Source organism: Pleurodeles waltl, chromosome 9 (assembly GCF_031143425.1).
Source record: "Pleurodeles waltl isolate 20211129_DDA chromosome 9, aPleWal1.hap1.20221129, whole genome shotgun sequence".
Classification (NCBI taxonomy): Eukaryota; Metazoa; Chordata; class Amphibia; order Caudata; family Salamandridae; genus Pleurodeles; species Pleurodeles waltl.
Window position 1 is genome coordinate 175480977 of NC_090448.1, and position 13243 is coordinate 175494219.

Sequence of the window (13243 nt, forward strand, 5' to 3'; positions counted from 1 at the left end):
AGTCTCCCGATAAAAATGATACCTCACTTGTGTGTGTAGGCCTAGCGCCCGCAACAGGAAACGCCCCAAAGCGCAACGTGGACACATCCAAATTTTTGAAAGAAAACAGAGGTGTTTTTTGCAAAGTGCCTACCTGTAGATTTTGGCCTCTAGCTCAGCCGGCACCTAGGGAAACCTACCAAACCTGTGCATTTCTGAAAACTAGAGACCTAGGGGAATCCAAGATGAGGTGACTTGTGTGGCTCGGACCAAGTTCTGTTACCCTGACTCCTTTGCAAACCTCAAAATTTGGCTAAAAAAACACATGTTCCTCACATTTCTGTGGCAGAAAGTTCTGGAATCTGAGAGGAGCCACAAATTTCCTTCCACCCAGCGTTCCCCCAAGTCTCCCGATAAAAATGATACCTCACTTGTGTGGGTAGGCCTAGCGCCCGCGACAGGAAACGCCCCAAAGCGCAACCTGGACACATCCAAATTTTTTAAAGAAAACAGAGGTGTTTTTTGCAAAGTGCCTACCTGTAGATTTTGGCCTCTAGCTCAGCCGGCACCTAGGGAAACCTACCAAACCTGTGCATTTCTGAAAACTAGAGACCTAGGGGAATCCAAGATGAGGTGACTTGTGTGGCTCGGACCAGGTTCTGTTACCCTGAATCCTTTGCAAACCTCAAAATTTGGCTAAAAAAACACATGTTCCTCACATTTCTGTGGCAGAAAGTTCTGGAATCTGAGAGGAGCCACGAATTTCCTTCCACCCAGCGTTCCCCCAAGTCTCCCGATAAAAATGATACCTCACTTGTGTGGGTAGGCCTAGCGCCCGCAACAGGAAGCGCCCCAAAGCGCAACGTGGACACATCAAAATTTTTGAAAGAAAACAGAGGTGTTTTTTGCAAAGTGCCTACCTGTAGATTTTGACCTCTAGCTCAGCTGGCACCTAGGGAAACCTACCAAACCTGTGTATTTCTGAAAACTAGAGACCTAGGGGAATCCAAGATGAGGTGACTTGTGTGGCTCGGACCAAGTTCTGTTACTCTGACTCCTTTGCAAACCTCAAAATTTGGCTAAAAAAACACATGTTCCTCACATTTCTGTGGCAGAAAGTTCTGGAATCTGAGAGGAGCCACAAATTTCCTTCCACCCAGCGTTCCCCCAAGTCTCCCGATAAAAATTATACCTCACTTGTGTGGGTAGGCCTAGCGCCCACGACAGGAAACGCCCCAAAGCGCAACGTGGACACATCCAAATTTTTGAAAGAAAACAGAGGTGTTTTTTGCAAAGTGCCTACCTGTAGATTTTGGCCTCTAGCTCAGCCGGCACCTAGGGAAACCTACCAAACCTGTGCATTTCTGAAAACTAGAGACCTAGGGGAATCCAAGATGAGGTGACTTTTGTGGCTCGGACCAGGTTCTGTTACCATGAATCCTTTGCAAACCTCAAAATTTGGCTAAAAAAACACATGTTCCTCACATTTCTGTGGCAGAAAGTTCTGGAATCTGAGAGGAGCCACAAATTTTCTTCCACCCAGCGTTCCCCCAAGTCTCCCGATAAAAATGATACCTCACTTGTGTGTGTAGGCCTAGCGCCCGCAACAGGAAACGCCCCAAAGCGCAACGTGGACACATCCAAATTTTTGAAAGAAAACAGAGGTGTTTTTTGCAAAGTGCCTACCTGTAGATTTTGGCCTCTAGCTCAGCCGGCACCTAGGGAAACCTACCAAACCTGTGCATTTCTGAAAACTAGAGACCTAGGGGAATCCAAGATGAGGTGACTTGTGTGGCTCGGACCAAGTTCTGTTACCCTGACTCCTTTGCAAACCTCAAAATTTGGCTAAAAAAACACATGTTCCTCACATTTCTGTGGCAGAAAGTTCTGGAATCTGAGAGGAGCCACAAATTTCCTTCCACCCAGCGTTCCCCCAAGTCTCCCGATAAAAATGATACCTCACTTGTGTGGGTAGGCCTAGCGCCCGCGACAGGAAACGCCCCAAAGCGCAACCTGGACACATCCAATTTTTTTAAAGAAAACAGAGGTGTTTTTTGCAAAGTGCCTACCTGTAGATTTTGGCCTCTAGCTCAGCCGGCACCCAGGGAAACCTACCAAACCTGTGCATTTCTGAAAACTAGAGACCTAGGGGAATCCAAGATGAGGTGACTTGTGTGGCTCGGACCAGGTTCTGTTACCCTGAATCCTTTGCAAACCTCAAAATTTGGCTAAAAAAACACATGTTCCTCACATTTCTGTGGCAGAAAGTTCTGGAATCTGAGAGGAGCCACGAATTTCCTTCCACCCAGCGTTCCCCCAAGTCTCCCGATAAAAATGATACCTCACTTGTGTGGGTAGGCCTAGCGCCCGCAACAGGAAGCGCCCCAAAGCGCAACGTGGACACATCAACATTTTTGAAAGAAAACAGAGGTGTTTTTTGCAAAGTGCCTACCTGTAGATTTTGACCTCTAGCTCAGCTGGCACCTAGGGAAACCTACCAAACCTGTGTATTTCTGAAAACTAGAGACCTAGGGGAATCCAAGATGAGGTGACTTGTGTGGCTCGGACCAAGTTCTGTTACTCTGACTCCTTTGCAAACCTCAAAATTTGGCTAAAAAAACACATGTTCCTCACATTTCTGTGGCAGAAAGTTCTGGAATCTGAGAGGAGCCACAAATTTCCTTCCACCCAGCGTTCCCCCAAGTCTCCCGATAAAAATTATACCTCACTTGTGTGGGTAGGCCTAGCGCCCACGACAGGAAACGCCCCAAAGCGCAACGTGGACACATCCACATTTTTTAAAGAAAACAGAGGTGTTTTTTGCAAAGTGCCTACCTGTAGATTTTGGCCTCTAGCTCAGCCGGCACCTAGGGAAACCTACCAAACCTGTGCATTTCTGAAAACTAGAGACCTAGGGGAATCCAAGATGAGGTGACTTGTGTGGCTCGGACCAGGTTCTGTTACCCTGAATCCTTTGCAAACCTCAAAATTTGGCTAAAAAAACACATGTTCCTCACATTTCTGTGGCAGAAAGTTCTGGAATCTGAGAGGAGCCACAAATTTCCTTCCACCCAGCGTTCCCCCAAGTCTCCCGATAAAAATGATACCTCACTTGTGAGGGTAGGCCTAGCGCCCGCAACAGGAAACGCCCCAAAGCGCAACGTGGACACATCCAAATTTTTGAAAGAAAACAGAGGTGTTTTTTGCAAAGTGCCTACCTGTAGATTTTGACCTCTAGCTCAGCCGGCACCTAGGGAAACCTACCAAACCTGTGCATTTCTGAAAACTAGAGACCTAGGGGAATCCAAGATGAGGTGACTTGTGTGGCTCGGACCAAGTTCAGTTACTCTGACTCCTTTGCAAACCTCAAAATTTGGCTAAAAAAACACATGTTCCTCACATTTCTGCGGCAGAAAGTTCTGGAATCTGAGAGGAGCCACAAATTTCCTTCCACCCAGCGTTCCCCCAAGTCTCCCGATAAAAATGATACCTCACTTGTGTGGGTAGGCCTAGCGCCCGCGACAGGAAATGCCCCAAAGCGCATCGTGGACACATCCAAATTTTTGAAAGAAAACAGAGGTGTTTTTTGCAAAGTGCCTACCTGTAGATTTTGACCTCTAGCTCAGCCGGCACCTAGGGAAACTTACCAAACCTGTGCATTTCTGAAAACTAGAGACCTATGGGAATCCAAGATGAGGTGACTTGTGTGGCTCGGACCAGGTTCTGTTACCCTGAATCCTTTGCAAACCTCAAAATTTGGCTAAAAAAACACATGTTCCTCACATTTCTGTGGCAGAAAGTTCTGGAATCTGAGAGGAGTCACAAATTTCCTTCCACTCAGCGTTCCCCCAAGTCTCCCGATAAAAATGATACCTCACTTGTGTGGGTAGGCCTAGCGCCCGCGACAGGAAACGCCCCAAAGCGCATCGTGTACACATCCAAATTTTTGAAAGAAAACAGAGGTGTTTTTTGCAAAGTGCCTACCTGTAGATTTTGGCCTCTAGCTCAGCCGGCACCTAGGGAAACCTACCAAACCTGTGCATTTCTGAAAACTAGAGACCTAGGGGAATCCAAGATGAGGTGACTTGTGTGGCTCGGACCAGGTTCTGTTACCCTGAATCCTTTGCAAACCTCAAAATTTGGCTAAAAAAACACATGTTCCTCACATTTCTGTGGCAGAAAGTTCTGGAATCTGAGAGGAGCCACAAATTTCCTTCCACCCAGCGTTCCCCCAAGCCTCCCGATAAAAATGATACCTCACTTGTGTTGGTAGGCCTAGCGCACGCAACAGGAAACGCCCCAAAGCGCAACGTGGACACATCCAAATTTTTGAAAGAAAACAGAGGTGTTTTTTGCAAAGTGCCTACCTGTAGATTTTGGCCTACAGGCTCAGCCGGCACCTAGGGAAACCTACCAAACCTGTGCATTTCTGAAAACTAGAGACCTAGGGGAATCCAAGATGAGGTGACTTGTGTGGCTCGGACCAAGTTCTGTTACCCTGACTCCTTTGCAAACCTCAAAATTTGGCTAAAAAAATACATGTTCCTCACATTTCTGTGGCAGAAAGTTCTGGAATCTGAGAGGAGCCACAAATTTGCTTCCACCCAGCGTTCCCCCAAGTCTCCCGATAAAAATCATACCTCACTTGTGTGGGTAGGCCTATCGCCCGCGACAGGAAACGCCTCAAAGCGCATCGTGGACACATCCAAATTTTTGAAAGAAAACAGAGGTGTTTTTTGCAAAGTGCCTACCTGTAGATTTTGGCCTCTAGCTCAGCCGGCACCTAGGGAAACCTACCAAACCTGTGCATTTCTGAAAACTAGAGACCTAGGGGAATCCAAGATGAGGTGACTTGTGTGGCTCCGACCAGGTTCTGTTACCCTGAATCCTTTGCAAACCTCAAAATTTGGCTAAAAAAACACATGTTCCTCACATTTCTGTGGCAGAAAGTTCTGGAATCTGAGAGGAGCCACAAATTTCCTTCCACCCAGCGTTCCCCCAATTCTCCCGATAAAAATTATACCTCACTTGTGTGGGTAGGCCTAGCGCCCGCAACAGGAAACGCCCCAAAGCGCAACGTGGACACATCCAAATTTTTGAAAGAAAACAGAGGTGTTTTTTGCAAAGTGCCTACCTGTAGATTTTGGCCTCTAGCTCAGCCGGCACCTAGGGAAACCTACCAAACCTGTGCATTTCTGAAAACTAGAGACCTAGGGGAATCCAAGATGAGGTGACTTGTGTGGCTCGGACCAAGTTCTGTTACCCTGACTCCTTTGCAAACCTCAAAATTTGGCTAAAAAAACACATGTTCCTCACATTTCTGTGGCAGAATGTTCTGGAATCTGAGAGGAGCCACAAATTTCCTTCCACCCAGCGTTCCCCCAAGTCTCCCGATAAAAATGATACCTCACTTGTGTGGGTAGGCCTAGCGCCCGCGACAGGAAACACCCCAAAGCGCAACGTGGACACATCCAAATTTTTTAAAGAAAACAGAGGTGTTTTTTGCAAAGTGCCTACCTGTAGATATTGGCCTCTAGCTCAGCCGGCACGTAGGGAAACCTACCAAACCTGTGCATTTCTGAAAACTAGAGACCTATGGGAATCCAAGATGAGGTGACTTGTGTGGCTCGGACCAGGTTCTGTTACCCTGAATCCTTTGCAAACCTCAAAATTTGGCTAAAAAAACACATGTTCCTCACATTTCTGTGGCAGAAAGGTCTGGAATCTGAGAGGAGCCACAAATTTCCTTTCACCCAGCGTTCCCCCAAGTCTCCCGATAAAAATGATACCTCACTTGTGTGGTTAGGCCTAGCGCCCACAACAGGAAACGCCCCAAAGCGCAACGTGGACACATCCAAATTTTTGAAAGAAAACAGAGGTGTTTTTTGCAAAGTGCCTACCTGTAAATTTTGGCCTCTAGCTCAGCCGGCACCTAGGGAAACCTACCAAACCTGTGCATTTCTGAAAACTAGAGACCTAGGGGAATCCAAGATGGGGTGACTTTTGTGGCTCGGACCAGGTTCTGTTACCCAGAATCCTTTGCAAACCTCAAAATTTGGCTAAAAAAACACATGTTCCTCACATTTCTGTGGCAGAAAGTTCTGGAATCTGAGAGGAGTCACAAATTTCCTTCCACCCAGCATTCCCCCAAGTCTCCCGATAAAAATGATACCTCACTTGTGTGGGTAGGCCTAGCGCCCGCGACAGGAAACGCCCCAAAGCGCAACGTGGACACATCCAAATTTTTTCAAGAAAACAGAGGTGTTTTTTGCAAAGTGCCTACCTGTAGATTTTGGCCTCTAGCTCAGCCGGCACCTAGGGAAACCTACCAAACCTGTGCATTTCTGAAAACTAGAGACCTAGGGGAATCCAAGATGAGGTGACTTGTGTGGCTCGGACCAAGTTCTGTTACCCTGACTCCTTTGCAAACCTCAAAATTTGGCTAAAAAAACACATGTTCCTCACATTTCTGTGGCAGAAAGTTCTGGAATCTGAGAGGAGCCACAAATTTCCTTCCACCCAGCGTTCCCCCAAGTCTCCCGATAAAAATGATACCTCACTTGTGTGGGTAGGCCTAGCGCCCGCGACAGGAAACGCCCCAAAGCGCAACGTGGACACATCCAAATTTTTGAAAGAAAACAGAGGTGTTTTTTGCAAAGTGCCTACCTGTAGATTTTGACCTCTAGCTCAGCCGGCACCTAGGGAAACTTACCAAACCTGTGCATTTCTGAAAACTAGAGACCTATGGGAATCCAAGATGAGGTGACTTGTGTGGCTCGGACCAGGTTCTGTTACCCTGAATCCTTTGCAAACCTCAAAATTTGGCTAAAAAAACACATGTTCCTCACATTTCTGTGGCAGAAAGTTCTGGAATCTGAGAGGAGTCACAAATTTCCTTCCACTCAGCGTTCCCCCAAGTCTCCCGATAAAAATGATACCTCACTTGTGTGGGTAGGCCTAGCGCCCGCGACAGGAAACGCCCCAAAGCGCATCGTGTACACATCCAAATTTTTGAAAGAAAACAGAGGTGTTTTTTGCAAAGTGCCTACCTGTAGATTTTGGCCTCTAGCTCAGCCGGCACCTAGGGAAACCTACCAAACCTGTGCATTTCTGAAAACTAGAGACCTAGGGGAATCCAAGATGAGGTGACTTGTGTGGCTCGGACCAGGTTCTGTTACCCTGAATCCTTTGCAAACCTCAAAATTTGGCTAAAAAAACACATGTTCCTCACATTTCTGTGGCAGAAAGTTCTGGAATCTGAGAGGAGCCACAAATTTCCTTCCACCCAGCGTTCCCCCAAGCCTCCCGATAAAAATGATACCTCACTTGTGTTGGTAGGCCTAGCGCACGCAACAGGAAACGCCCCAAAGCGCAACGTGGACACATCCAAATTTTTGAAAGAAAACAGAGGTGTTTTTTGCAAAGTGCCTACCTGTAGATTTTGGCCTACAGGCTCAGCCGGCACCTAGGGAAACCTACCAAACCTGTGCATTTCTGAAAACTAGAGACCTAGGGGAATCCAAGATGAGGTGACTTGTGTGGCTCGGACCAAGTTCTGTTACCCTGACTCCTTTGCAAACCTCAAAATTTGGCTAAAAAAATACATGTTCCTCACATTTCTGTGGCAGAAAGTTCTGGAATCTGAGAGGAGCCACAAATTTGCTTCCACCCAGCGTTCCCCCAAGTCTCCCGATAAAAATCATACCTCACTTGTGTGGGTAGGCCTATCGCCCGCGACAGGAAACGCCTCAAAGCGCATCGTGGACACATCCAAATTTTTGAAAGAAAACAGAGGTGTTTTTTGCAAAGTGCCTACCTGTAGATTTTGGCCTCTAGCTCAGCCGGCACCTAGGGAAACCTACCAAACCTGTGCATTTCTGAAAACTAGAGACCTAGGGGAATCCAAGATGAGGTGACTTGTGTGGCTCCGACCAGGTTCTGTTACCCTGAATCCTTTGCAAACCTCAAAATTTGGCTAAAAAAACACATGTTCCTCACATTTCTGTGGCAGAAAGTTCTGGAATCTGAGAGGAGCCACAAATTTCCTTCCACCCAGCGTTCCCCCAATTCTCCCGATAAAAATTATACCTCACTTGTGTGGGTAGGCCTAGCGCCCGCAACAGGAAACGCCCCAAAGCGCAACGTGGACACATCCAAATTTTTGAAAGAAAACAGAGGTGTTTTTTGCAAAGTGCCTACCTGTAGATTTTGGCCTCTAGCTCAGCCGGCACCTAGGGAAACCTACCAAACCTGTGCATTTCTGAAAACTAGAGACCTAGGGGAATCCAAGATGAGGTGACTTGTGTGGCTCGGACCAAGTTCTGTTACCCTGACTCCTTTGCAAACCTCAAAATTTGGCTAAAAAAACACATGTTCCTCACATTTCTGTGGCAGAATGTTCTGGAATCTGAGAGGAGCCACAAATTTCCTTCCACCCAGCGTTCCCCCAAGTCTCCCGATAAAAATGATACCTCACTTGTGTGGGTAGGCCTAGCGCCCGCGACAGGAAACACCCCAAAGCGCAACGTGGACACATCCAAATTTTTTAAAGAAAACAGAGGTGTTTTTTGCAAAGTGCCTACCTGTAGATATTGGCCTCTAGCTCAGCCGGCACCTAGGGAAACCTACCAAACCTGTGCATTTCTGAAAACTAGAGACCTATGGGAATCCAAGATGAGGTGACTTGTGTGGCTCGGACCAGGTTCTGTTACCCTGAATCCTTTGCAAACCTCAAAATTTGGCTAAAAAAACACATGTTCCTCACATTTCTGTGGCAGAAAGGTCTGGAATCTGAGAGGAGCCACAAATTTCCTTTCACCCAGCGTTCCCCCAAGTCTCCCGATAAAAATGATACCTCACTTGTGTGGTTAGGCCTAGCGCCCACAACAGGAAACGCCCCAAAGCGCAACGTGGACACATCCAAATTTTTGAAAGAAAACAGAGGTGTTTTTTGCAAAGTGCCTACCTGTAAATTTTGGCCTCTAGCTCAGCCGGCACCTAGGGAAACCTACCAAACCTGTGCATTTCTGAAAACTAGAGACCTAGGGGAATCCAAGATGGGGTGACTTTTGTGGCTCGGACCAGGTTCTGTTACCCAGAATCCTTTGCAAACCTCAAAATTTGGCTAAAAAAACACATGTTCCTCACATTTCTGTGGCAGAAAGTTCTGGAATCTGAGAGGAGTCACAAATTTCCTTCCACCCAGCATTCCCCCAAGTCTCCCGATAAAAATGATACCTCACTTGTGTGGGTAGGCCTAGCGCCCGCGACAGGAAACGCCCCAAAGCGCAACGTGGACACATCCAAATTTTTTCAAGAAAACAGAGGTGTTTTTTGCAAAGTGCCTACCTGTAGATTTTGGCCTCTAGCTCAGCCGGCACCTAGGGAAACCTACCAAACCTGTGCATTTCTGAAAACTAGAGACCTAGGGGAATCCAAGATGAGGTGACTTGTGTGGCTCGGACCAAGTTCTGTTACCCTGACTCCTTTGCAAACCTCAAAATTTGGCTAAAAAAACACATGTTCCTCACATTTCTGTGGCAGAAAGTTCTGGAATCTGAGAGGAGCCACAAATTTCCTTCCACCCAGCGTTCCCCCAAGTCTCCCGATAAAAATGATACCTCACTTGTGTGGGTAGGCCTAGCGCCCGCGACAGGAAACGCCCCAAAGCGCAATGTGGACACATCCAAATTTTTTAAAGAAAACAGAGGTGTTTTTTGCAAAGTGCCTACCTGTAGATTTTGGCCTCTAGCTCAGCCGGCACCTAGGGAAACCTACCAAACCTGTGCATTTCTGAAAACTAGAGACCTAGGGGAATCCAAGATGAGGTGACTTGTGTGGCTCCGACCAGGTTCTGTTACCCTGAATCCTTTGCAAACCTCAAAATTTGGCTAAAAAAACACATGTTCCTCACATTTCTGTGGCAGAAAGTTCTGGAATCTGAGAGGAGTCACAAATTTCCTTCCACTCAGCGTTCCCCCAAGTCTCCCGATAAAAATGATACCTCACTTGTGTGGGTAGGCCTAGCGCCCGCGACAGGAAACGCCCCGAAGCGCATCGTGGACACATCCAAATTTTTGAAAGAAAACAGAGGTGTTTTTTGCAAAGTGCCTACCTGTAGATTTTGACCTCTAGCTCAGCCGGCACCTAGGGAAACCTACCAAACCTGTGCATTTCTGAAAACTAGAGACCTAGGGGAATCCAAGATGAGGTGACTTGTGTGGCTCGGACCAGGTTCTGTTACCCTGAATCCTTTGCAAACCTCAAAATTTGGCTAAAAAAACCCATGTTCCTCACATTTCTGTGGCAGAAAGTTCTGGAATCTGAGAGGAGCCACAAATTTCCTTCCACCCAGCGTTCCCCCAAGTCTCCCGATAAAAATGATACCTCACTTGTGAGGGTAGGCCTAGCGCCCGCAACAGGAAACGCCCCAAAGCGCAACGTGGACACATCCACATTTTTGAAAGAAAACAGAGGTGTTTTTTGCAAAGTGCCTACCTGTAGATTTTGGCCTCTAGCTCAGCCGGCACCTAGGGAAACCTACCAAACCTGTGCATTTCTGAAAACTAGAGACCTAGGGGAATCCAAGATGAGGTGACTTGTGTGGCTCGGACCAAGTTCTGTTACCCTGACTCCTTTGCAAACCTCAAAATTTGGCTAAAAAAACACATGTTCCTCACATTTCTGTGGCAGAAAGTTCTGGAATCTGAGAGGAGCCACAAATTTCCTTCCACCCAGCGTTCCCCCAAGTCTCCCGATAAAAATGATACCTCACTTGTGTGGGTAGGCCTAGCGCCCGCGACAGGAAACGCCCCAAAGCGCAACGTGGACACATCCAAATTTTTTAAAGAAAACAGAGGTGTTTTTTGCAAAGTGCCTACCTGTAGATTTTGGCCTCTAGCTCAGCCGGCACCTAGGGAAACCTACCAAACCTGTGCATTTCTGAAAACTAGAGACCTAGGGGAATCCAAGATGAGGTGACTTGTGTGGCTCCGACCAGGTTCTGTTACCCTGAATCCTTTGCAAACCTCAAAATTTGGCTAAAAAAACACATGTTCCTCACATTTCTGTGGCAGAAAGTTCTGGAATCTGAGAGGAGTCACAAATTTCCTTCCACTCAGCGTTCCCCCAAGTCTCCCGATAAAAATGATACCTCACTTGTGTGGGTAGGCCTAGCGCCCGCGACAGGAAACGCCCCGAAGCGCATCGTGGACACATCCAAATTTTTGAAAGAAAACAGAGGTGTTTTTTGCAAAGTGCCTACCTGTAGATTTTGACCTCTAGCTCAGCCGGCACCTAGGGAAACCTACCAAACCTGTGCATTTCTGAAAACTAGAGACCTAGGGGAATCCAAGATGAGGTGACTTGTGTGGCTCGGACCAAGTTCTGTTACTCTGACTCCTTTGGAAACCTCAAAATTTGGCTAAAAAAACACATGTTCCTCACATTTCTGTGGCAGAAAGTTCTGGAATCTGAGAGGAGCCACAAATTTCCTTCCACCCAGCGTTCCCCCAAGTCTCCCGATAAAAATCATACCTCACTTGTGTGGGTAGGCCTATCGCCCGCGACAGGAAACGCCCCAAAGCGCATCGTGGACACATCCAAATTTTTGAAAGAAAACAGAGGTGTTTTTTGCAAAGTGCCTACCTGTAGATTTTGGCCTCTAGCTCAGCCGGCACCTAGGGAAACCTACCAAACCTGTGCATTTCTGAAAACTAGAGACCTAGGGGAATCCAAGATGAGGTGACTTGTGTGGCTCGGACCAGGTTCTGTTACCCTGAATCCTTTGCAAACCTCAAAATTTGGCTAAAAAAACACATGTTCCTCACATTTCTGTGGCAGAAAGTTCTGGAATCTGAGAGGAGTCACAAATTTCCTTCCACCCAGCATTCCCCCAAGTCTCCCGATAAAAATGATACCTCACTTGTGTGGGTAGGCCTAGCGCCCGCGACAGGAAACGCCCCAAAGCGCAACGTGGACACATCCAAATTTTTTCAAGAAAACAGAGGTGTTTTTTGCAAAGTGCCTACCTGTAGATTTTGGCCTCTAGCTCAGCCGGCACCTAGGGAAACCTACCAAACCTGTGCATTTCTGAAAACTAGAGACCTAGGGGAATCCAAGATGAGGTGACTTGTGTGGCTCGGACCAAGTTCTGTTACCCTGACTCCTTTGCAAACCTCAAAATTTGGCTAAAAAAACACATGTTCCTCACATTTCTGTGGCAGAAAGTTCTGGAATCTGAGAGGAGCCACAAATTTCCTTCCACCCAGCGTTCCCCCAAGTCTCCCGATAAAAATGATACCTCACTTGTGTGGGTAGGCCTAGCGCCCGCGACAGGAAACGCCCCAAAGCGCAATGTGGACACATCCAAATTTTTTTAAGAAAACAGAGGTGTTTTTTGCAAAGTGCCTACCTGTAGATTTTGGCCTCTAGCTCAGCCGGCACCTAGGGAAACCTACCAAACCTGTGCATTTCTGAAAACTAGAGACCTAGGGGAATCCAAAATGAGGTGACTTGTGTGGCTCCGACCAGGTTCTGTTACCCTGAATCCTTTGCAAACCTCAAAATTTGGCTAAAAAAACACATGTTCCTCACATTTCTGTGGCAGAAAGTTCTGGAATCTGAGAGGAGTCACAAATTTCCTTCCACTCAGCGTTCCCCCAAGTCTCCCGATAAAAATGATACCTCACTTGTGTGGGTAGGCCTAGCGCCCGCGACAGGAAACGCCCCGAAGCGCATCGTGGACACATCCAAATTTTTGAAAGAAAACAGAGGTGTTTTTTGCAAAGTGCCTACCTGTAGATTTTGACCTCTAGCTCAGCCGGCACCTAGGGAAACCTACCAAACCTGTGCATTTCTGAAAACTAGAGACCTAGGGGAATCCAAGATGAGGTGACTTGTGTGGCTCGGACCAGGTTCTGTTACCCTGAATCCTTTGCAAACCTCAAAATTTGGCTAAAAAAACCCATGTTCCTCACATTTCTGTGGCAGAAAGTTCTGGAATCTGAGAGGAGCCACAAATTTCCTTCCACCCAGCGTTCCCCCAAGTCTCCCGATAAAAATGATACCTCACTTGTGAGGGTAGGCCTAGCGCCCGCAACAGGAAACGCCCCAAAGCGCAACGTGGACACATCCACATTTTTGAAAGAAAACAGAGGTGTTTTTTGCAAAGTGCCTACCTGTAGATTTTGGCCTCTAGCTCAGCCGGCACCTAGGGAAACCTACCAAACCTGTGCATTTCTGAAAACTAGAGACCTAGGGGAAT